Genomic DNA, 22,448 nt, shown 5'->3' with positions numbered 1-22,448 from the left:
CTGTGTCACCTGTCAAAGGGTGGGGAAAGCGGGGCCTGCTCTTAAGGCACCCCTGATCCCTTTGCCAGTGATAGAGGAGCCTTTCCAGAGGATCGCGGTGGACATTGTGGGCCCGCTGGCCGTCCCCAGCAGCTCTGGAAAGCAATACATCCTTACTGTGGTAGACTACGCTACCCGGTACCCAGAGGCAGTAGCTCTGTCCTCAACTAGGGCAGATAAGGTGGCAGATGCCCTGTTGGCCATCTTTTCACGTGTAGGGTTTCCCAGGGAAATGCTTACTGATCAAGGGACCCAATTTATGTCTCGCCTAATGGAGGCTCTCTGTAAGAGAATGCAGGTGAAGCACCTGGTATCGAGTGCGTATCACCCACAGACCAATGGCCTGTGTGAACGCTTCAATGGTACCCTCAAACAGATGCTGCGCATGCTGGTTGAGCATCAAGGGCGCGACTGGGAGCGGTACCTCCCACACCTGCTATTCGCTTACCGAGAGGTTCCGCAGGCCTCGACGGGGTTCTCCCCCTTCGAGCTCCTGTACGGCAGGCGAGTTCGGGGACCCCTTGGGTTGGTAAGAGAATCCTGGGAAGAGGAGCCGAATCCTTCTGAAGTGTCCATAGTGGAGTATGTCATGCGCTTCCGTGACAAGATGCAGACCTTGACGCAGTTGGTGCATGACAACATGACGCAGGCTCAGGCTGATCAGAAGCACTGGTACGACCAGAACGCCCGGGAGCGGACCTACCACGTGGGTCAAAAGGTGTGGGTGCTGGTCACCGTACCAACGGATAAGCTTCAGGCAGCCTGGGAGGGCCCGTACGTCGTCCACCAACAGCTCAACCCGGTCACTTACGTGGTCACGCTTGACCACGCTCGGGGTAGGCGAAAGGCCTTTCACGTCAACATGATGAAGGCTCATCACGAACGTGAACCTTTCGTCCTACCGGTCTGCAGCTTGCCCGAAGACGGTGAGGAAGACACCCTCCTGGACTTGCTGGCCCAAGCCAAGGCCAATGGGTCCATCGAGGATGTGGAGTTAAGCGCCTCGTTAAATGAATCCCAGCGGGTGCAGTTGCAAACCACACTGGAACCTTTCCGGGTCGTGTTCTCCAACCGACCTGGGAGGACTGAGTTAGCAGTCCACGAGGTGGACACCGGGAATCACGCCCCACTACGGCGAACACCCTATCGAATCTCTGACCAGGTGCAGCAGATTATGCGCCAAGAGATTGATGAGATGTTACAGCTGGGGGTGATTCGACGGTCAAAGAGTGCGTGGGCCTCACCTGTAGTTCTCGTGCCAAAGAAGGACCGGACCACCCATTTCTGCGTGGACTACAGGGGGCTCAACGCCATCACAGCCTCTGACGCGCACCCCATGCCGCGCATCGAGGAGCTGCTTGAGAAGTTAGCTGGCGCAAATTACCTAACAATAATGGATCTGAGTCGAGGATACTGGCAGATTCCCCTGAGCCCTGAGGCACAGGAGAAGTCCGCCTTTATCACACCCTTTGGACTGTACGAGTCCACGGTCATGCCCTTCGGCATGAAGAATGCCCCTGCCACTTTCCAGCGGATGGTCAACCTCCTGCTTCAGGGACTGGAGAAGTACGCCGTGGCGTACTTGGATGACATTGCCATCTTCAGTTCCTCCTGGGAGGAACACCTGCAGCATCTTGAGGAGGTGCTCAGGCGAATTCACCAAGCAGGCCTGACTATCAAGCCGGGAAGGTGCCAGATGGGCATGAGTGAGGTTCACTACCTGGGAAACCGGGTAGGCGAAGGCACCATGGAGCCAGAGCATGGCAATGGTGATGGGTTGGCCCACCAGGGTAAACCTGCTGAGGTGCGCATGGAGGAGAACCATCAGGTCCTGCCTCCCTAGCGCACACCAAAAGGGGGAGGTGTCACGATATGGTATGAAATATCATAAGTAGTTCTCTTGCTAGCCTGCGTGGGCTAAGCCCCCTTCTTGGAGTAACAGTTTGTAGCTGCCAATTCCTGGCTTTCCTTCTCAGAGTGTATGGGGGAAGAGAGGTTTTATTGCCCTGGGGTCGTAAATTCCAGGCTCAGAGGAAAGTCCCTCACCCCTCCCACCTTCCTCCAGCTAGAACAGGAAAATGGCTTCAAAAATTCATGAAAGATTCTTTGTTTAGTTTTTGTTAGATATTAGGCAAACTATTTAAGCTAGAAATACGAAAATATATATTCTTATTCTCACTCGGTATATCTACACATCCCGTGAAACTCGGGCTTCTAACTCCGTCTGGTAAAGAAGTAGGGTTTTCTCTGTAAATATGTATCCCAGATAGGACATATTTGATCTCATTAGAATGCTCACGTTAATCCGAGATGAATGATAGGTTTGGTCTGACTCTGTCATGTGTTGTAGCGAAGTTATAGCAAGTAGATAAATCTTTTAAGATTGAAGTACTCAGAATGTAGAGAGAGGAGGGTCTGGATAAGCCAGCCCTTCTGTGATGTCAAAGCCTTAAGGTATTAAGTGTCTGGCAGGCTCCCCAGCTCAGTCTTCTGCTTGATTTCTTCTTCTGGACTTCTTGTCCTATTGTCCTGGAAGAGCTGAGTACATCCCATGGACTGGGATGTATGGAAACTGCACTAGCCTGGGGTGTCCGCCATGCTTTTAACATGTGAGTGTTATCTTTTCTCATTTATTCCCTTTATGTTATAATTACCCATGTACATATCTGCAATTGTCTCATTTGTAACATCTTTATAAAATATTTTTGATAAAGCACTGCCTAATTTTAATGGGATATACTATTATATGTTAGTTCAGTTCTCCATGCTCTAAAAGCCGTACCCTGTCTCTTGAAGAGAATTACGCTACTGTGTTGGGTTAGCTTCGGACCCGTTTAATCGAAGCTGGTGGCAGCGAGAAGTGTGCAGACTTTTGGGTTATGTTGTAGCGGCTGCGGCGTTAATAATTATTGTTCCTGCCTGAGTGGGAGTAGTTATCGCGTCGCTGCAGCGTGCCCGATAGCCAGTACATAGCAGGCAGTCTGTCTGGCGACTAATTACCCAGGGTGCAGTACCTAATCTGACCTGAGAGTAAGGGAGCGCCAGAGAGCTGCAAGTGTGAAGTGGAACTGTAAGCGGGATATCCATAAATCCCTGCAGTTCGTGGTATATTGAAAGCAGTGGGATACCTAGAATAAGCCCCTGCTGTAAGCTAAGAGGTCAATAGCCTTGTGTGTGGTTTTTCATCACATCGTGGAGTGGAGGGATAACTAAGATAAGCCCCCCTGCACATGTGATAGCCGTCTGTTGGCCTGAAGTCACCTCAATCCGTGACGTAGGGGTGACGGTCACGGTGGGAATCCTGACCCAGTGGTGACAGCGGTCAGGGGAATCGTGACAACGAGTATATACGGTAATTCTGATACAGAAGCTCCGCTATCTCGATGAAATACAACAATATGTGAACCCCATTCACAGCAATCTGAGTAGCAATTGGTAGAGTATAAAATCGAAAAATGTAATCCAAATTGGGGCTGTATTCACACAATACAGGCATAGGAAATTTGCTCATTGAGTCCCTTAGAGGCTATTCAATCCAGTCTAAAATCCACTCACTTTCCTTTTTGAGGACACATCTATTGTGATCATCTCCTCTCACATTGGGTTTAACCACCTCAATGATACAAAAGGAGATGTCTGTGGTTTCACCTCAATGTACACTGTTCATGTGTCTCGCTAATGGGGTGTCCCGAACATGGCATATATCACCCAAATGCTCTTCCACCATCCTCCTAAACTCCCTTTTGATCTTACCTACATAATATAGGGGGCAGGTGCATTTGGCCATATATAAAAGTCTTGAGGTTTTACAGTTGGAGTAATCCCTCTGGATAAAGGTTTTACCAGTAGAGGAACTCGAGAAAGATTTACATGGTCTCATCCAATTACAGGTACAACATTCTCGACATTTAAAGAAACCACAGATTCTTCCATCTAGCCAAGTCCCCTTGGGTGCAGGTTTTTTCTAGAATCTATGCACTAAATGGTCCTGATAAGACCGACCCTTTCTTTAAGTTAATGTAGGAGTATATCCCACAGCACCCCTCATATCTGGGTTGGCCATAAGTACAGTGAGCAGTTTTTCACTATTGTGACTATTGTTGCCTATGATTTGGGGAGTTTGAATGTATCTCATTAATATTTTTGAACGGAATAGTCCCCTTATATCCTGGTGTGAATGTATTGGCATCTATCAATGTGTACGTGAATATCACATGCCATGCACCTGGCAACAATATTATCATCCTGCATAGTGTATAAGACTTTTTGCTTCTTTCAATATCTATATTATTATTTATTATTATTATTTATTATTATAGCGCCATTTATTCCATGGCGCTTTACATGTGAGGAGGGGTATACATAATAAAACAAGTACAATAATCTTGAAAAATACAAGTCACAACTGGTACAGGAGGAGAGAGGACCCTGCCCGCGAGGGCTCACAATCTACAAGGGATGGGTGAGGATACAGTAGGTGAGGGTAGAGCTGGCCGTGCAGCGGTTTGGTCAATCGGTGGTTACTGCAGGTTGTAGGCTATATGATAAGACATATCAGTCCTGATGTACACAAATATGTCTGACATAGAATAATTTTATTGGTATCTCTGCTCACAGTTCGCACGCCAGTTATCAGATATTAGGATTCATATTAAGAGAATCCTGAATAATTAATTGGTATATGACAAACACTGAATATACCTTGCAGGTGTTATCCAAGCACTTTAGCACATTAGCACTTTAATCATTATTATTATTATAATTTTTTGGTGTTGGTGGTGGTGTTTTCTTTAAGTAGTCCCCATCAGGGTCTTAAGGGAGAGCTGTCGTCGAGTGGGGGCGCCATGTCGACTTTAGGGTGCCACCCTCCGCGGTAAGGTAGGGTGAGTTAGGGAGAGAAAGCACCCCCTCACCCAGATACCTCTATCCTTTTTTAGTATTAAGTTATATGGTTAAGTAATACTGTCTCCTGACTCTAGTAGGTCATTTTTACCTTAAACTAATAAAAGTTATATTTTAGGAGCATTTTTTTGTCTTTTTGGTTGTTACTAGTTATATGCTCCGATCTATTTTTTGCTTGGTTGTTTTTTTTTTTTTTTTTGGCCATAAGTACATCCCAGTGTTTTGGGAGGACATTAAATATACCATCATTCTGATTGTCGTAAGTTCCTATTACTTGTGTTATACCATCTTTTTCTTGGTCCCTTGGTCAGGTTTAGAAAAGTGTCTGTCTTTTCTGCTTTCCAGAAACCGATCTTGCAGAATCCATAATATACTGTGGGTACCCTTTAATCCTGAAACTGGTGTTCAGGTCTATTGCCTGTATATTAGAATTGGCGACATTAGAACATAAAAATTGGCCTTTGGGTATTCCATTTATTATAATTAGTGCTTGTAGATTTTTGGTAGATGGGAGTCCCTAGGGTCCCATTCCATTCCTTCTTCATTAGCACATCCAGGAAAGGCAACTGTAATAGTTAAACTTCGATGTAAATCTCAGGCCCACTCTATCGATGCTGAGTTCCCTGACAAATTCAAGAAATTGGTCACTTGTCCCTGACTAGATAATAAAAATGTAATCAATATATCTATACCATACCCCAATATATGGATGCCACCACTTATGATCATCTCATTAATATTGTGGTTTCCTCCCACCAGCCCAGGAATAGGTTAGCATATGAGGGGGAACAGGGGTTCCCCATCGAAGTACCCCTGAGCTGGTGGAAGAACTTCCTGTAAAAAAAAAAGAAGTCATGAGCAAGAGTGAATTTTAGAAGATCCTCCATGAAGTCATTGTGTCTGCTTCACTCTATAGAGCTCGATTTCAAGGAATGCCTTACTCCTCTGATACCATCCTCATGTGGTATATTACTGTACAAAGCCTCGATATACGGTACGGCCTACAGGGTACGAAGCTGAAGTTGGTTTCTTATTCGTCAGTTTCTTATTCGTCAGTTTCTTATTCGGCAATTTTTTCTTTTCTGTTTTTTATAGGTTTAACAAGAAAAAATAATCATCATAATAATAAAAGACAATGCAGCGAGGAGCCCTGATGTGAATACACTTAAAAACGGCTACAAAAACAATAAAACTGGCACAAAAATGGGCATCAAAGTGGGCACCAAAGAGCGCTGAAGAAAGGGTTAAATGCCTTTGGGCCACTGATCTAACAATGCAGAGATATAGAACAGGGCGCCCCACATCCAAACCAGTTATTTCCAGCCTGGCCCAAATGGGTTCTGGGCATCAGAACTGGCATCAAAGTGGGCAGACAGTCAATTTTGGACATATGAATAAGTAACTGATGTTTTTAAGGGGTTAAATGCCTTTGGGCCACTGATACGACACTTAAAATACACAGACAGTGATGCCCTGCATCAAACCCAGGTCCCTTCAGCCTGGCCCAAATGGGTTCTGGGCACCAGAACTGGCATCAAAGTGGGCAAACAGCCCATTTTCACAGATTTGAATAAGTAACTGATGTTTTTAAAGGGTTAAATGCCTTTGGGCCACTGATACAACACTTAAAATTCACAGACATTGATGCCCTGCATCAAACCCAGGTCCCTTCAGCCTGGCCCAAATGCGTTCTGGCCACCAGAACTGGCATCAAAGTGGGCAAACAGCCCATTTTCTCAGATTTGAATACGTAACTGATGTTTTTAAGGGGTTAAATGCCTTTGGGCCACTGATCTGATGCACAAAATACACAGACAGTGATGCCCTGCATCAAACCCAGGTCCATCCAGCCTGGCCCAAATGGGTTCTGGGCACCAGAACTGGCATCAAAGTGGGCAAACAGCCCATTTTCTTAGATTTGAATAAGTAACTGATGTTTTTAAGGGGTTAAATGCCTTTGGGCCACTGATCTGACACTTAAAATATACAGATAATGATGCCCTGCATCAAATCCACGTCCCTCCAGCCTGGCCCAAATGGGTTCTGGGCACCAGAACTGGCATCAAAGTGGGCAAACAGCCCATTTCCACAGATTTGAATAAGTAACTGATGTTTTTAAGGGGTTAAATGCCTTTGGGCCACTGATACAACACTTAAAATTCACAGACAGTGATGCCCTGCATCAAACCCAGGTCCCTTCAGCCTGGCCCAAATGGGTTCTGGGCACCAGAACTGGCATCAAAGTGGGCAAACAGCCCATTTTCACAGATTTGAATAAGTAACTGATGTTTTTAAAGGGTTAAATGCCTTTGGGCCACTGATACAACACTTACAATTCACAGAGAGTGATGCCCTGCATCAAACCCAGGTCCCTTCAGTCTGGCCCAAATGGGTTCTGGGCACCAGAACTGGCATCAAAGTGGGCAAACAGCCCATTTTCACAGATTTGAATAAGTAACTGATGTTTTTAAGGGGTTAAATGCCTTTGGGCCACTGATCTGACACTTAAAATACACAGATAGTGATGCCCTGCATCAAACCCAGGTCCCTCCAGCCTGGCCCAAATGGGTTCTGGGCACCAGAACTGGCATCAAAGTGGGCAAACAGCCCATCTTCCTAGATTTGAATAAGTAACTGATGTTTTTAAGGGGTTAAATGCCTTTGGGCCACTGATACGACACTTAAAATTCACAGACAGTGATGCCCTGCATCAAACCCAGGTCCCTCCAGCCTGGCCCAAATGGGTTCTGGGCACCAGAAATGGCATCAAAGTGGGCAAGCAGCCCATTTTCTTAGATTTGAATAAGTAACTGATGTTTTTAAGGGGTTAAATGCCTTTGGGCCACTGATCTGATGCACAAAATACACAGACAGTGATGCCCTGCATCAAATCCACGTCCCTCCAGGCTGGCCCAAATGGGTTCTGGGCACCAGAACTGGCATCAAAGTGGGCAAACATCCAATTTTCTTAGATTTTAATAAGTAACTGATGTTTTTAAGGGGTTAAATGCCTTTGGGCCACTGATCTGACACTTAAAATATACAGATAATGATGCCCTGCATCAAATCCACGTCCCTCCAGCCTGGCCCAAATGGGTTCTGGGCACCAGAACTGGCATCAAAGTGGGCAAACAGCCCATTTTCTCAGATTTGAATAAGTGATGTTTTTAAGGGGTTAAATGCCTTTGGGCCACTGATCTGACACTGAAAATACACAGACAGTGATGCCCTGCATCAAACCCAGGTCCCTTCAGCATGGCCAAAATCGGTTCTGGGCACCAGAACTGGCATCAAAGTGGGCAAACAGCCCATTTTCACAGATTTGAATAAGTAACTGATGTTTTTAAAGGGTTAAATGCCTTTGGGCCACTGATACAACACTTACAATTCACAGAGAGTGATGCCCTGCATCAAACCCAGGTCCCTTCAGTCTGGCCCAAATGGGTTCTGGGCACCAGAACTGGCATCAAAATGGGCAAACAGCCCATTTTCTCAGATTTGAATAAGTAACTGATGTTTTTAAGGGGTTAAATGCCTTTGAGCCACTGATCCGACACTTAAAATACACAGACAGTGATGCCCTGCATCAAACCCAGGTCCCTTCAGCCTGGCCAAAATCGGTTCTGGGCACCAAAACTGGCATCAAAGTGGGCAAACAACCCATTTTCGGTGCCGCGCCCTCTGCGCTGTTTTCGCTTCAAAACCGGCGCCTGTGCTGTCTACTACTGTGTGGGGCAGGCGCAGTAAGCTCTGGCCGTCTGACGTCCCAGCCAGGCTTGCAGACTGCACGTGTGCGGCCGCCCTGCCTATGAATCCCTGCCCCGCACTGTGCATAATGCATAACACAGTGCGGGGCAGGGATTCCCAAGGTGGGCGGCGCAGTCTGCAAGCCTGGCTGGGACGTCAGACGGCCAGAGCTTACTGCGCCTGCAAACACAGTAGTAGACAGCGCAGGCTCCAGTTTTGAAGCAAAAACAGCGCAGAGGGGGCGGCGCCGAAAGCCCCTGAAGATTTGAGTGACAGCAGAGTAGCGGTTCAAGCTGGGGAGTGAGGACCCGCCTCCATGGACAAAGATAGGTATTTTGCATAACTTTCAAAACGCTTTTTTTTCGGAATACATGAACCAAAAACTAAAAAAGCCACCTTGTTAGAATGCAGCATTACTGCTGCACAAGGTGGCTCTTTTAGTTTATAATGGCTGGAAGGGGGTGACAGTGGCCCTTTAACCCCTTCCCGACCTGTGACACAGCGTATGCGTCATGAAAGTCGGTGCCAATCCGACCTGTGACGCATATGCTGTGTCACAAAATGATCGCGTCCCTGCAGATCCGGTGAAAGGGTTAACTCCCATTTCACCCGATCTGCAGGGACAGGGGGAGTGGTAGTTTAGCCCGGGGGGGTGGCTTCACTCCCCCGTGGCTACAATCGCTCTGATTGGCAGTTTCACTTTCAACAGCCAATCAGAGCGATTTGTAATATTTCACCTATTATAACTGGTGAAATATTACAATCCAGCCATGGCCGATGCTGCAATATCATCGGCCATGGCTGGAAACACTGATGTGCCCCCACCCCACCGATCGCCCCCCCAAGCCACTGATCTGTCCTTTACACTGTTCCGCTCCCCTCCGTCCTCCTGTCCGCTCCCCCCCGTGCTCTTGTCCGCTCACCCCCGTGCTCCAATTCCACCCCCGTGCTCCAACTACCCCCCCTACACTACGATCCACCCCCCCTGCAGTCCGATCCACCCCCCCCGGTGCTCCAATCCACCCCCCCCCCTGGTGCTCCAATCCACCCCCCCCCGTGCTCCGATCCGACCCCCCCGTGCTCCGATCCAACCCCCCCGTGCTCCGATTTACCCCCCCCCCATGCTCCGATCCACCCCCCCGTGCTCCCCACCACCCCATCATACTTACCGAGCCTCCCGTGGTCCATCCGTCTTCTTTCCTGGGCGCCGCCATCTTCCAAAATGGCGGGCGCATGCGCCCGGCCGGCAGATTCATTTCAAGTGCATTTTGATCACTGCGATAAAACCTATCACAGTGATCAAAATAAAAAAAATACTGAATGACCCCCCCCCCTTTGTCACCCCCATAGGTAGGGACAATAATAAAATAAAGATTTTTTTTTTCTTCCACTAAGGTTGGGGTAAGAACTAGGGTTAGGGTTTCGGTATGTGGGTTTCCGCTGCGGATTTGATAAATCCGCAGTCCTAAACCGCTGCGGATTTATGGCAGATTTACCGCGGTTTTTCTGCGCATTTCGCTGCGGTTTTACAGCTGCAATTTTCTATTGGAGCAGTTGTAAAACCGCTGCGGAATCCGGAGAAAGAAGTGACATGCTGCGGAATGTAAACCGCTGCGTTTCCGTGCAGTTTTTCTGCAGCATGTGTACAGCGATTGTTGTTTCCCATAGGTTTACATTGAACTGTAAACTCATGGGAAACTGCTGCGGATCCGCAGCGTTTTCCGCAGCATGTGCACATACCTTTAGAATTAGGCCATGTGCACACGGTGCGGATTTGGCTGCGGATGCGCAGCGGATTGGCCGCTGCGGATTCGCTGTAGTGTTCCATCAGGTTTACAGTACCATGTAAACCTATGGAAAACCAAATCCGCTGTGCCCATTGTCACGATTCCGCTGACCGCTGTCACCAATTGGTCAGGATTCACACCGTGACCGTCACCCCTACGTCACGGATTGTGGTGACTTTAGGCCAACAGTCGGCTATCACATGTGCAGGGGGGCTTATCTTAGTTATCCCTCCACTGCTAACAATGTGATGAGAAAACACATACAAGGCTATTGACCTCTTAGTTTACAGCAGGGGCTTATTCTAGGTATCCCACTGCTTTCAATATACCACAAACTGAAGGGATTTATGTATATCCCGCTTACAGTTCCACTTAACACTTGCAGCTCTCTGGCGCCCCCCTTACTCTCAGGTCAGATTAGGTACTGCACCCTGGGTAATTAGTCGCCAGAAAGGCTGCCTGCTATGTACTGGCTATTGGGCACGCTGCAGCGACGCGATAACTACTCCCACTCAGGCAGGAACAATAATTATCAACGCCGCAGTCGCTACCGCATCACTCAACAGTCAGCACACTATCGCTGCCACCAGCTTCGATTAAACGGGTCCGAAGCTAACCCAACACAACAGTAACAGTAGCGTATTTCCCTTCAGAAGACTTAGGGTGTGGTTTAGAACAGGAGAACGAACTAATATTAAATATTATATCCCATTAAAAAATTCAAAGCATGACAGGCAATCAGGCTAGGGGAGTTTTCCATACGTCCCAGCTCATGGGATGTACTCAGCTCTTTCAGGAAAATAGGACAAGAAGGAAGCTGGGGATGTGTGCAGACAGTTATAGCTTAAGCCTGTAACATCCCAGAAAGGGGTTGGATCACCTCGTCCCTCCTACCTCTTCAGTTAACTCATTTTTTCTAATCTATATCTAATTTCGATAACTCCGCTACAAAACATGTTAGAGTCCTAACAAATCCATCATTCATCTCGGATTAACGTGAGCATTTTAATGAGATCAAATATGTCCTATCTGGGATACATATTTACAGAGAAAACCCTACTTCTTTACCAGACGGAGTTAGAAGCCCGTGTTTCGCGGGATGGGTAGATACACCGAGTGAGAATAAGAATATATATTTTCGTATTTCTAGCTTAAATCGTTTGCCTAATATCTAACAAAAACTAAACAAAGAATCTTTCATGGATCCTCAAAGTTTCTACTTCACTTATAGCTGAACAAGAGCTTACACAGGAAATGCCGGTCGTAAATACCTTTGGCTCTCCTAACCCCCACACTCTCTGAGAAGGAAAGCCAGGAATTTGCAGCTACAAACTGTTGCAGTATCACTCCAAGAAGGGGGGCTTAGCCCACGCAGGCTAGCAAGAGAACTACTTATGATATTTCATACCATATCGTGACACCCATGGTGCGGAAAACACCACGCGGAAACGCTGTGTTGTATTTTCTGCAGCATGTCAATTCTTTGTGCGGATTCCGCAGCGTTTTACACCTGTTCTTCAATAGGAATCCGCAGGCGAAATCCGCACAAAAAACACTGGAAATCCACAGTAAATCCGCAGGTAAAACGCAGTGCCTTTTACCCGCGGATTTTTCAAAACTGATGCTGAAAAATCTCACACGAATCCGCAACGTGGGCACATAGCCTTAGGGTTAGGGTTGGAATTAGGGTTGTGGTTAGGGTTGTGATCAGGGTTAGGGGTGTGTTGGGATTAGGGTTAGGGGTGTTGGGGGGGATAGTGTTGGAGGTAGAATTGAGGCGTTTCCACTGTTTAGGCACATCAGGGGTCTCCAAACGCAACATGGCGCCACCATTGATTCCAGCCAATCTTGTATTCAAAAAGTCAAATGGTGCTCCCTCACTTCCGAGCCCCGACGTGTTCCCAAACAGTGGTTTACCCCCACATATGGGGTACCAGCATACTCAGGACAAACTGCGCAACAATTACTGGGGTCCAATTTCTCCTGTTACCCATGTGAAAATAAAAAAAATGCTTGCTAAAACATCATTTTTGAGGAAAGAAAAATGATTTTTTATTTTCACGGCTCTGCGTTGTAAACGTCTGTGAAGCACTTGGGGGTTCAAAGTGCTCACCACATATCTAGATAAGTTCCTTGGGGGGTCTAGTTTCTAAAATGCGGTCACTTGTGGGGGGTTTCTACTGTTTAGGCACACCAGGGGCTCTGCAAACGCAACATGACACCCGCAGACCATTCCATCAAAGTCTGCATTTCAAAAGTCACTACTTCCCTTCTGAGCCCCGACATGTGCCCAAACAGTGGTTTACCTCCACACATGGGGTATCAGCATACTCAGGAGAAACTGGACAACAACTTTTGGGGTCCAATTTCTCCTGTAACCCTTGGGAAAATAAAAAATTCTGGGCTAAATAATTATTTTTGAGGAAAGAAAACGTATTTATTATTTTCACGGCTCTGCGTTATAAACTTCTGTGAAGCACTTGGGGGTTCAAAGTGCTCACCACACATCTAGATAAGTTCCATTCGGGGTCTAGTTTCCAAAATGGGGTCACTTGTGGGGGGTTTCTACTGTTTAGCCACATCAAGGGCTCTGCAAACGCAACGTGACGCCCGCAGAGCATTCCATCAAATTCTGCATTTCAAAACGTTACTACTTCACTACCGAGCCCCGGCATGTGCCCAAACAGTAGTTTACCCCCACATATGGGATATCACCGTACTCAGGAGAAACTGGACAACAACTTTTGGGGTCAAATTTCTCCTGTTACCCTTGGGAAAATAAAAAATTGCAGGCTAAAAGATCATTTTTGAGAAAATAATATTTTTTTTTTCATGGCTCTGCGTTATAAACTTCTGTAAAGCAACTGGGGGTTTAAAGTGCTCAATATGCATCTAGATACGTTCCTTGGGGGGTCTAGTTTCCAAAATGGGGTCACTTGTGGGGGAGCTCCAATGTTTAGGCACACAGGGGCTCTCCAAACGCGACATGGTGTTCGCTAACAATTGGAGCTAATTTTCCATTCAAAAAGTCAAATGGCGCTTCTTCCCTTCCGAGTCTTACCATGTGCCCAAACAGTGGTTTACCCCCACATGTAAGGTATCGGTGTACTCAGGAGAAATTGCCCAACAAATTTTAGGATCCATTTTATCCTGTTGCCCATGTGAAAATGAAAAAAATGAGGCTAAAAGAATTTTTTTTGTGAAAAAAAAGTACTTTTTCATTTTTACGGATCAATTTGTGAAGCACCTGGGGGTTCAAAGTGCTCACTATTCATCTAGATAAGTTCCTTGGGGTGTCTAGTTTCCAAAATGCGGTCACTTGTGGGGGAGTTCCAATTTTTAGGCACACGGGGGCTCTCCAAACGTGACATGGTGTCCGCTAAAGAGTGGAGCCAATTTTTCATTCAAAAAGTCAAATGGCGCTCCTTCCCTTCCAAGCCCTGCCGTGCGCCCAAACAGTGGCTTACCCCTAAATATGAGGTATCAGCGTACTCAGGACAAATTGGACAACAACTTTCGTGGTTCAGTTTCTCCTTTTACCATTGTGAAATCAAAAAAATTGTTGCTAAAAGATAATTTTTGTGACTAAAAAGTTAAATGTTCATTTTTTCCTTCCATGTTGCTTCTGCTGCTGTGAAGCACCTGAAGGGTTAATAAACTTCTTGAATGTGGTTTTGTGCACCTTCAGGGGTGCAGTTTTTAGAATGGTGTCACTTTTGGGTATTTTCAGCCATATAGACCCCGTAAACTGACTTCAAATGTGAGGTGGTCCCTAAAAAAATGGTTTTGTAAATTTCGTTGTAAAAATGAGAAATCGCTGGTCAAATTTTAACCCTTATAACTTCCTAGCAAAAAAAAAATTTGTTTCCAAAATTGTGCTGATGTAAAGTATACATGTGGGAAATGTTATTTATTAACTATTTTGTGTCACATAACTCTCTGGTTTAACAGAATAAAAATTCAAATTGTGAAAATTGCGAAATTTTCAAAATTTTCGCCAAATTTCCGTTTTTATCACAAATAAACGCATAATTTATTGACCTAAATTTACCACTAACATGAAGCCCAATATGTCACGAAAAAACAATCTCAGAACCGCTAGGATCCGTTGAAGCATTCCTGAGTTATTACCTCATAAAGGGACACTGGTCAGAACTGCAAAAAACGGCCAGGTCATTAAGGTCAAAATAGGCTGGGTCATGAAGGGGTTAAGAGGAAGCGACAGTTCGTTTATAGAGCATAGGAGACAAGCTAGTAAATTAGATATTTTACTCCATAAAAAAGGAAGGCAGTGTTTACAAAGTATAAAAGATGTTCTATAGAAGACAAACTCATATGTACATTGAAGATTAAAAAAAAAAAGGATTAACATTGAATAGAGAACAATTACAGGTCGTTCAGGTCATTTCATATCAGCATGGCGGCCTTGTACTCAGGAGGAGAAAGGGCTTCCATATATCCAGATGCATGAGCATAGCTTTACCGAGCTGTTGTTAGTTTGCTTCCTGCACCAAGACTGCTGGAATGCTGAAACACAAAAATATTCTTAGCCCAAAAACCCAGGCACTCCCCCTGTAGTGACATCACTCTGGGGCTGAAACCTCCCCTTTATTGAAAATATTAAAACCATTTTTATGCATATCTCACTGTATGAACCTCGTATATAAAATACGCCAGGATCAAGCGGTGCACTACGTCGGGGCGATTCTTTTAATTGTAAATACGGATTGATTCCCTGAACCGCTTACGGACAAATCTGCACTTTGCCCTCGTTGGGTTTAGCTGCTAGCGCTTTCAGTGTGTGATAGATCTATCGATGGATGTCCGGAATATATAATTCTTATCTTTGTAGCTGAAATCAGTGGCGCTATAACTTTAATAGTACAAAGAAACTCAGGGCTTTACACCAGTTAAAACTAGTCTTTGGTGGGAGGGGGGGAAATGAGCAGCCTTCACAGAGACTGCTAACGGCAGCTACAGCCATAACTTCTAGTGAGGGTTTTGAATTACACTCATAGCAGCAAGCAGAAGAGGGGGGTCGGAATGACCCACAGCGTCTGTTCTCTGCTCTTGGTTGTAGCAGAGCTCGGTGTGTGTGATAATACACAATCAAATACCTCATGTTCCTGACAGGGAGGATAACTTTATGATCCCCGCCACTAACACCAATAGGACATGAACCGGGGTTGTTAGGTTGCTCACTTCTTTCTGAAGGGGAATTATTTCTGTCCCACTTCAAAGTTCCGGTTTTGAACTTGCAGCTCTATGGCACCCCCCCTTACCCTCAGGTCAGAAAGGGTACTGCACCTAGGATAATTAGTAGCCAGAAAGTCTGCCTTCGTTGTACTGGCTAATTGGCACGCTGCAGCGAGGGCGATATAACTACTCCCACTCAGGCGGGAACAATAACTATCAACGCCGTCCATTGCAACAAGGTCTCCCAAATGCAGAGGACATATCCGCTGCCACGAGCTCCGATTTTTTTAATTCATAATGTGTCAGGAGGCAACCCAAATTAGTAGAGTAATTCTCTTCAGAGGACAGTACAGTACGTTGTAGAGCAAGGAGGAACAAATCTAGTTACTTTATATATTTTACTACAAAAAGGTAGGCTGCTGTTGTGAATTCTGTGGTCAAGCTCCCTCCTGTGGTCATGAGTGGTACTTCGGCTGGTTCTGTCTATGAGCTTCCTCTGGTGGATGTGAGTGGGGCTGCGGCTTCTGAGTTTCCTTCCTCAGGTGACGAGGTTAAGTCGTTAGGTGCTGCTCTATTTAACTCCACCTAGTTCTTTGTTCCTGGCCTCCAGTCTATGTTTCAGTATTGGTCTTGCTCTCTCCTGGATCGTTCTTGTGGCCTGTCTGCCCTGCATAAGCTAAGTTCTGCTTGTGTTACTTTTGTTTGCTATTTTTTCTGTCCAGCTTGCTATATTGGTTTTTCTTGCTTGCTGGAAGCTCTGAGACGCAGAGGGAGCACCTCCGTACCGTTAGTCGGTGCGGAGGGTCTTTTTGCCCCCTCTGCGTGGTTGTTTGTAGGTTTTTGTGCTGACCGCAAAGCTATCTTTCCTATCCTCGGTCTATTCAGTAAGTCGGGCCTCACTTTGCTAAAATCTATTTAATCTCTGTGTTTGTATTTTCATCTTAACTCACAGTCATTATATGTGGGGGGCTGCCTTTTCCTTTGGGGAATTTCTCTGAGGCAAGGTAGGCTTATTTTTCTATCTTCAGGGCTAGCTAGTTTCTCAGGCTGTGCCGAGGCACCTAGGTTTTGTCAGGAGCGCTCCACAGCTACCTTTAGTGTGGTATGATAGGATTAGGGATTGCGGTCAGCAGAGTTCCCACGTCTCAGAGCTCGTCCTATGTGATTAGCAACTATCAGGTCATTTTCTGTGCTCGTAACCACTAGGTCCATTGTGATTCTGAATCACCTGTTCATAACAGGCTGCGTTAACAGAATTATAAAAAGATATTCGAAAAATAGACAAGTATCGTATGTACAGTACAATTACAACTAAAATGGGATTAAATTTGAAAAAACACTTACAGTTTGTTATGTAATTTCATCTCATAGCAGACCATGTGCTGTGGGGGATGGGCATACATCAAGATGCATTACAGATGGGTCTCGCAGTTGGACCCTAGACAAAAGACTAGTGAAGATTGATGTCTAACTCACTAATCTCCGTGCCCAAAACCAAGGCACTGCCCCTGTGGTGATCTCACTCAGAGGCTGAATACTCCCCTTTCTTCGAGTTATGACAAGACATTTCTATACATAACTCGCTGTATGAACCTCGGAGATGAAGGACACAATGATCATGATGCTCACCATGTTATGGGGGTTCTTTTAAGTATAAACACAGCGTAGATATATAATCCGCTTAAGGAGAAATCCTTGCCTTGCATTTTTTTGGGTGTAGATACTAGCGATTTCAGTGAGTTATAGATTTCTCGGTGGATATTCGGAATGTGTAACCCTTATATCCCAATCCCTGATCTGTGTCATTGTACATAAATTTTCAAGAACAAAAAAGTCCCATGCGGTTTGAAAGTGGCTGTACCAGTTATAGCTAGTATCAGGCGGGAGGGGGGATGAGGGGTTTAGGGAGAGGACGGCTTTCACAGCACAAAGCCATAAAAATTTCTCAGTGGAGCTTGCACGCTGCTCTTCAATTACAGCCATATTGCAGGGGGAAGGGAGGAAGAGAGGCTTTGAATTCCACCCTTGTGCTGGCAGGCAGAGGAAACTGCAGCTGAGAGCCCTGTATGTGTAATTGAAGTAATCAGAATTTCTTCCTGTTTCCTGACAGGTGCAGTTGAAAAGGTATAATTCTACAGGTTTCAAAATATATCAAGCCTTCAAAGATCGTTAAAAATGGTATAAGTCTGTAAAAAGAAAGTTTTGCAAATTTCATTAAATATAATGAAAAATTGCTGCAACATTTTAACACTAATAAAAGTGACATAATGACAATGGTGATGGACCACAAAACCATTATGGGGATGTAAGCGTGGAGTGACATCAGTGGCCCAAATGCATTTAACCCCTTAAAAACATCAGTTACTTATTCAAATCTGAGAAAATGGGCTGTTTGCCCACTTTAATGCCAGTTCTGGTGCCCAGAACCCATTTGGGCCAGGCTGGAGGGACGTGGATTTGATGCAGGGCATCACTGTCTGTGTATTTTGTGCATCAGATCAGTGGCCCAAAGGCATTTAACCCCTTAAAAACATCAGTTACTTATTCAAATCTAATAAAATGGGATGTTTGCCCACTTTAATGCCAGTTCTGGTGCCCAGAACCCATTTGGGCCAGGCTGGAGGGACGTGGATTTGATGCAGGGCATCACTATCTGTATATTTTAAGTGTCAGATCAGTGGCCCAAAGGCATTTAACCCCTTAAAAACATCAGTTACTTATTCAAATCTGTGAAAATGGGCGGTTTGCTCACTTTGATGCCAGTTCTGGTGCCCAGAACCCATTTGGGCCAGGCTGGAGGGACCTGGGTTTGATGCATGGCATCGCTCTCTGTGTATTTTAAGTGTCAGATCAGTGGCCCAAATGCATTTAACCCCTTAAAAACATCAGTTACTTATTCAAATCTGAGAAAATGGGCTGTTTACCCACTTTGATGCCAGTTCTGGTGCCTAGAACCCATTTGGGCCAGGCTGGAGGGACGTGGATTTGATGCAGGGCATCGCTGTCTGTGTATTTTGTGCATCAGATCGGTGGCCCAAAGGCATTTAACCCCTTAAAAACATCAGTTACTTATTCAAATGGCAAAAATTGACTGTCTGCCCACTTTGATGCCAGTTCTGATGCCCAGAACCCATTTGGGCCAGGCTGGAAATAACTGGTTTGGATGTGGGGCGCCCTGTTCTATATGTCTGCAGTGTTAGATCAGTGGCCCAAAGGCATTTAACCCTTTCTTCAGCACTCTTTGGTGCCCACTTTGATGCCCATTTTTGTGCCAGTTTTATTGTTTTTGTTGCCGTTTTTAAGTGTATTCACATCAGGGTTCCTCGCTGCATTGTCTTTTATTATTGTGATGATTACTTTTTGTTGCTAACCTTATAAAAAACAGAAATGAAAAAAATGCCTAATAAGAAACTGACGAATAAGAAACCAACTTCAGCTCCGAATAAGAAACTGAACGAATAGGAAACCAACTTCAGCCTCGTCTACAGGGTATACATGTAGGGGGGCAGGCAACGGTAAAAGCATTCTCCAGATGGATTATTCTAACTGCAGCACCTCAGGAGGTACTATGGGAACATTATACTGTGTGTGAGGGGATGGCGGTACTGCGGGAATATTACACTGTGAGGGGAGCATCATACACACTGCATAAGGGGCATAATGGGGGCACTACACCGTGTGGGGCCAATAAAGGGGCCCTGTACTATGAGAACAATCCCTTCCCTCACTTCCTGTCTTCCATAGTTGGGTCGTATGTATCTATTACAGGAAACAGAACAGAAACGTTATGAATCTTATAAAGTGGGAATAAAAATCCCAAAAGAGTCTCAGTGCTGAAGGGGTTAATGTCCCTCCCGACCTCAGTAATGGGGAATCTCCAGCACCTACCTCCACCTGCAGAGCCGCACACCACATATATGGCTGCTCTGTGCGCACAGGACCTTTGATGAGGTCACAGGAGGGGAGGAGTCAGGGGTCACATGATCAGGGGCCTCACTGTGTGCAGGACTCTGCTGTGCTGGTTGTCATGGTGCTGGATGAGGGGAAGTTTATGTGTGGGGTCAGGAGGGGTTTACAGGGTGGATGTAGCAGAGCCATGTGTGTACGAGGTGTACGGAGCGAAGCCGTGTGTGTATGAGGTGAACGGAGCGGAGCCACGTGTGTACGGGGTGTACGGAGCGGAGCCGCATGTGTATGAGGTGTACGGAGCAGAGCTGCGTGTGTACGAGGTGTACGGAGCAGAGCCACGTGTGTACGGGGTGTACGGAGCGGAGCCGCATGTGTATGAGGTGTACGGAGCAGAGCTGCGTGTGTACGGGGCTGTACAGAGCGGACCCGGTTGTGTGCAAGGTGTACGGAGCCGAGCCGCATGTGTATGAGGTGTATGGAGCTGAGCCATGTGTGTATGAGGTGTACAGAGCGGAGCCGCGTGTGTATGAGGTGTATGGAGCGGAGCCGTGTGCGTACGAGGTGTATGGAGCGGAGCCGCATGTGTATGAGGTGTATGGAGCAGAGCCGTGTGTGTACGAGGTGTATGGAGCAGAGCCGCCTGTGTACGAGGTGTACGGAGCGGAGCCGTGTGTGTACGAGGTGTGTGGAGCGGAGACGTGTGTGTACGAGGTGTATGGAGCTGGGCAGTGTGTGTACGAGGTGTACGGAGCGGAGCCGCATGTGTACGAGGTGTATGGAGCGGAGCCGTGTGTGTACGAGGTGTATGGAGCGGAGCTGTGTGTACGAGGTGTGTGGAGCAGAGACGTGTGTGTACGAGGTGTATGGAGCGGAGCCGTGTGTGTACGAGGTGTGTGGAGCGGAGACGTGTGTGTACGACGTGTGTGGAGCGGAGCCTCGTGTTTACATTTTTGTTTAAGGGCTGGGTTTTTGTGGACAAACATAGAGTGTGGTCAGGGGGTTAAACAGAAGGCCTCCAGACTCCGTCAGAGGTGTTCAGAGTTCAGTGTCTGGAGATGAAACACTCCAGAGAAGTGTTTGTGCTAAAACCTGAACCGTGGGTCTTGCTAACCCTGAGCGGGCTGATCCCTGCCACCACAAGGATCAAGGACTGTGTAACATAGTAACATAGTTAGTAAGGCCGAAAAAAGACATTTGTCCATCCAGTTCAGCCTATATTCCATGTAGTGGCGGGGATCAGCCCAGTTTGTTTTGCTTATTTTTGTCCAGAGGGCCCAGCTTGCTTTTTGCTTTAGCTTGGTTTATGCTGCATATAATAAACCAGTAGAGCACTAAGGTGGAACAGTGTAAGGTCACCAGCATCATAATAGAACCCAAATAGGGTATATTTAATCCAGAAAAAATGGGACCAAAGAAAGGACCATATTGGACCACTGCACTCAAATCGACAAAAACCAATAGAAAGGAAGCAGCATAAAGTCCAGATAAATATGTAGAACAAACTTTATTAATGATAATTCCAGGTTTAAAAACGACAGGGGGAAATAATCCCCGTGCTGTACTCAGCACGCACCTACATGAACAGGGGACAGGTGCCTACAGTATAAATATATCCACATTGTAACCGAGACAGGTATCACAGAAAAATCAAAGTGACTGTGCAAGTAAATAAAGTTCAAACACCTGCATTAAACACACAGGTCCAGAGGATTGTATAAAAGAGCACATACAAGGGGGCGTGGCCAGCAGCTGAAGGAGCAGGACGTGCTCCCATTGAGCTCCTCTGCTGGCTATTTATATCTAGCTTAATCCGCACTTATCAACAACCCATCCACTGGACTTGAGATATTTAATCAGCTCCTTTCTGGTCCAGGAGACTTTTACACCCTTTTGAGCCCTCAAACTGATCATATCTCGGGCTTAGGCCCCGAGGCCTACATGTGGGCCTGAGGCCGGCTGGACGGGCCGAGTGGAACATCAAGTGCGGTGAAATAGCCGACTCGCTGCAGCGGGGGTTTCTCCACCTCCCCCTGCATCTACAGCTGGAGTTCCCGAACGATTAAATAACTAAAATCCCCGGCGGGTCGCGGTGCGAGGAGAAGGTAGGAGGTCTGAAGGAGAAGTGTGCCCCGCGGCGCCATTGCCCCTTCCCCCAGCCTGCTGAGTACACCACGGCTCTGCTGTAATCTGGCAGAGAGGATCAGCCGACGAAGCGACGCTGAGGCTGAACGGCCTTAGTTCCAGCCTACATTGGAGAGAGCTGCTGCACAGAGGCACTGCTGCTGAGCGCTGCTCCCATCCCCCTTGCTCCGGCTCAGCGAACATAATTGCCTACCTCCTGCTGCTCCAGCCTGTGATCGGATACCTGCGGGGTCTGTAACTGCGCCCTGACTCGGCTCTCACCCCTGACCCCTGGACGCGGGGACGTGGGAGAGGGGAGCGCAGTGTGACCGGCGGTCAGTGGTCCCTCTGTCCCGGCAGTGATTGAAGACGTCGGTGCTCCTGGGAGGAGCGGGAACTTTTCGCGCCAACGCCATCTTGGCTGATATGGTGAAGGAGCCCTGCACTTGATGAAGGTAGGGGGATAACGGCCTGCTCTAAACTATCTCCCTCTCCACGGGGGCTCATCTCCTGCTTCCCCCTGCTGACCCATACCCAGAGACATCAGTTACATTCTACAGAACAGTGCGCTCTGCATTAACTGTAAACCTGCTGCATGCCCAGGGCTCCTCAGTACGCCGGAGAAGGCAATAGAGGGTGATGTTAACCCCCCTTTGGTGAGCAGTGCTGGGATGGTTTGTGAAGCTACCGTTATCTGCGCTGAGGGTACCTCCTGTTCCTCCTTCCCCATCCATTGTGGGACAGATT

General features: G+C 46.7%; 2 protein-coding genes across 2 annotated transcripts in view; both read right to left on the bottom strand.

The window, feature by feature from the left end:
- The window catches only part of LOC138667869 (gastrula zinc finger protein XlCGF53.1-like), a 51,801-nt gene extending 32,191 nt beyond the window's left edge, over positions 1-19,610 (bottom strand). Inside the window, exon 1 of the mRNA XM_069755951.1 lies at positions 19,560-19,610. The gene's annotated coding sequence lies outside the window, so the exon portion shown is untranslated. The remainder of the gene's footprint in view (positions 1-19,559) is intronic.
- The window catches only part of LOC138666518 (oocyte zinc finger protein XlCOF7.1-like), a 196,296-nt gene that overhangs the window by 110,811 nt on the left and 63,037 nt on the right, over positions 1-22,448 (bottom strand). The gene's annotated exons all lie outside the window — the stretch shown is intronic.

Source organism: Ranitomeya imitator, chromosome 2 (genome assembly GCF_032444005.1).
Source record: "Ranitomeya imitator isolate aRanImi1 chromosome 2, aRanImi1.pri, whole genome shotgun sequence".
NCBI classification, from domain to species: Eukaryota; Metazoa; Chordata; class Amphibia; order Anura; family Dendrobatidae; genus Ranitomeya; species Ranitomeya imitator.
Note: the sequence above shows the minus strand (reverse complement) of the source record. Positions and strands in the feature narration are given on the sequence as shown.